Raw genomic sequence first — 3,876 nt, forward strand, 5'->3', positions numbered from 1 at the left:
GAAGGAAAAAGAGACCACTCCAATTTAAAAAATAAGAGGCATTTGTAAGAATTCCATCCAAAAAAAGAAAAGAAAGTTAAGGAAAGAAAGATAACACATTAATTTTAATACAGGGTTAATACGCCGCTTGCTCTCTTCTGTCTTCAATTTTAATTTTGCTCTAAGTCTTTTTGGGTTTTCTATTCTCCAAGTAGTAAAATTTATCTCACCAATTTTGACACTCTCTCTCTCTCCTGCTCTGCTTCCATATCAGAGGTCTGTCCCAATGTTGTGCAGCTTCAATGGCTGCTTCTCTTGTAGCCGGAGGAAAGAGCTTCTCCTGGATCAATTAGAGGCTTTGTGATGCCCCTGAGATCAGCAGGACGTGCCCTTCGCTATCACTGTCTCTTCGGGACGGTTTAGGTCCAAAAGGACCATCCAGCAACAGAGATACCAACAGCAATCCTGGAGCCCCAAGATTGCATGTCGTGTTGTAGCAATGTCAGCCCCGCCTCTCAAAAGTTTTTAAACTTTAAGACACCAATAGAATACAAAATATATAAATATATATAAAATTTGGCAGTACAATGTTTGAATAATGTTATTTACTTACAATCTTTTTTTTCTATTTTAATAAACACTAAAACATTATTGTGTATTAATAAACATCAATCACTGATGGTATTAGTTCCTGTGCTGGTATTCTGCAATTACTATTCACATCTGGCTGTTATGAAAATAAATTTAACTCCAACTGTTTATTCTTCTCCCTAGAAAGGATAAATTATGATGTCACTCACATATTTAGTAAACAACAAATGTTTCTTGTTGCTGTCATAATATGTAAAAATAATTTTAGCTTAATATTTTCCATGACTTTTACCACTGCTAAATGGTTATTTGCTGTAAAATACTGAATTATTTTTAGAAAGGCTTGCAGCAAGATATACATGAAGCAAAAAAAAAAGGAATTACATAAGTTGCATCCTAAAAGGAACAGAAATGAAATGGCGACTCTATCTGTCCGTCCATCCCTGCCTCCCTCTCTTCCCCCTCCCTCTCTCCCTCCATCCTTCCATCCATCCATCCATCCATCCATCCATCCATCCATCCATCATCTATTCTCTCTTCCTCTCTCCCTCTCTCTCTCTCTTTTGACCACCACTGTTGCTTTCAACAGTAACACCTTCCCTTTGACTTGCAACCATGTGATCTGTGATTGAATCTTTCATTATTTGTATACCATAATCAAAGTTTAAAAAATGAGAAATTCATATTGATATATGTTTGTGCAAAATGAGTTTAATTAATAACATCTTTTTAGAGAAACTAATATCTTTAGTAAAATGTCTTAAATGCTTTTATATAACTAATCCGGGTAAGATAGTTCAGAGAAATGGAAAGTGATTCCAGCTATTATGTTTGGATACTATAAAGTATATTTTCATAGTGAAATATTAATTCATTTGTTAAGTTATAACCACAACCCAAATCAACTCCAGTTTTTTTCATCTTGATATTAGGGTTACCTCCATGAGAGAAATGTACAGGAACTTTCCTTTAAGTTAGTTCAGAGATTTACCAGTGGAAATCAGTAAAGACAAATGAACATTAAATTTAAACATTGTAATCCTGAGATGATCAAGACAGAGTCTTATGATAAAGAATAACACCTTTTTGTTGAAGAACAAGTGCCATTTTGGATTATATTCCAGTTGTGTTAACAGAGGTAAGGGAATCAAACTTAATCACATTTCCAGAGAAGTTCACATTACTTTTCAGAAACAAACTTCAGTCGGCATTGCATTGTTCTTAGACTATACCTTTAAAACTCTGAGTCAATAATGTGGTACAAGCACAGCAGAGGTGGTATTCAGCCGGTTCTGACAGGTTCTGGAGAACCGGTAGCGGAAATTTTGAGTAAAATTTTGAAATTTTGAGAACCGGCAAAAAGACTCCCACTGCCCTCCAGCTGATCTTCTTTTGTTGCCCTGAACAGGAGAATGGAGCTGGAAAGCAGGTTAGTGGGGTGGCGAGGGAATGGGGATTTTGTAGTATCCTTCCCCTGCCATGCCCACAAAGCCACACCCACAAAGCCACACCCACAATGCCACACCCACAATGCCAAACCCACAAAGCCATGCCATGCCCACAAAGCCTTGCCAACATAACCATTAGTAAAAAAAAAAATTGTATCCCAACACTGAAGCACAGATATAATTTTATCATCTATAATTTTATCATCTTTCTCCAAATGATAGCAACAGATATTTGGGTTAAACACTGTCATGGCTGATGAAAATGCATGCTAGGGTCTATGTCAAGAGAGGCAAATGAAAAATAAAAAGACTTTATTGCATTATTATTAGGCAGAGCAATTTGGTATTGTATTCAAATTATGTAGAACCAAAAATGGGTTCACCTTGTCAGAAGTTGTTAAAGTATTAACTGTAAGAACTGTATGCAATAGATGGCAATGGTGATTCTGACTCATGTGTTGTCATTTTTCAAAAACTTGTAAACAGTATTTTGCATTATGGTATAAATTTTGTTGCCATAGAAGCACACAAACTGTTGTCCTAGTTGTCCTAGGAAACACAGAAACAGTTTCTGACAATGTCTGTCATTGTAGCTCCTTTCAGACCATTCAGTTCTCTGATTTTGTTAGGAAAAAACCCAGCATGTTTTGCCAGATAATAAATAAGCTACAGAACTTCAGATTGATTTTTTAACTGGACAGCAAAGAACATTCAGCAGTTCCAAGTCATATAGATACAGACAATGAATGGGAGGTATGTAGTTCTAGCATCCTTTTCCAAACAGAAAAGCCAAGGATGCACACTTCCTTCGTTATTTACATCCATAAGCATGCCTATTGTTTGGTCCACCCATCCAGATCCTATTAGTTCATATCAATGGGCATAGTCTCAAAAACAAATTATCTAAGACTGCAGAGTTAAAAGGGGCTTGATTAATGCATTTCAGTGTTTGAAGTCTTTCAACTTTCCACCCCTTAAAGCATCCATACAACTAAAGGGGAATCATCGGAGGAATATCAATAGTGAGCCCGTGGCACTTGAACAGTTGCTTTTTCTAAAACACTGAAGCTAGATATCCTGATTTTTTTTGTATTCATTGGGTTCATACTTCCAATTGATTCTCCATCCAATTAGTTGGCTTGGCTGTGCATGCCATCCCAGTGTTCAGAAAGTTCCCTGAATTACAGTGTTGCATACAGGCTGAGGAAGAGCTACAGTCATGATCTAATTCTTGTGGCTTTTTTGGGTGTGGTACCAGTCCCTGACTGGAGTTTTCAATGGACTTGGCATTCTGTGTCAACAGCATTGAGCCCAGCACATCTGTGTTTTCTGGCATTGGATGGTTGACTTATTTCTAGTAGTTGATTACATCCATTTGGGAAGAATAAGAAATGTGCTCATTAGAGCAGGAACTCCAAAATGGTGCCAAACTAAATCATCCAATTAACTTTGCATCATTTAACAATTGCATTGCAACTAACTTGTTTTCCTACTAGGCAGAATGGTAATTATTAACTCTGCACTGAAGTGTCCCTTTAATTCAATGGGATTTCATTCATGCATTACATCATTCTACACCCAACATACTTACATTTTTCTTTATATGTTTATCTTTGAATTAAACATGGAGATGAAATACTTGCTAAAGTTTAAAAGGAACATTAAAGCAATTCAAAATGATTTATGTCACTTAAATAGGATGTTTTAAAATAATCAAATTACAGTGAAGTCAGTTTCTTAAATCTGAAGACGTCTAAAATGTTACAGTTACCAATAGCTTCTAGAAATCTAGTGAATAAATAAACAATTTATAGTAGTTATATTTAATTTCCTGACTTTCAGAATAAAACAGGAAGGA

The sequence above is a fragment of the Thamnophis sirtalis genome, unplaced genomic scaffold (assembly GCF_051295495.1).
Source record: "Thamnophis sirtalis isolate CommonGarterSnake01/CBP01778 unplaced genomic scaffold, rThaSir2_p1.2 scaffold_10, whole genome shotgun sequence".
Classification (NCBI taxonomy): domain Eukaryota; kingdom Metazoa; phylum Chordata; class Lepidosauria; order Squamata; family Natricidae; genus Thamnophis; species Thamnophis sirtalis.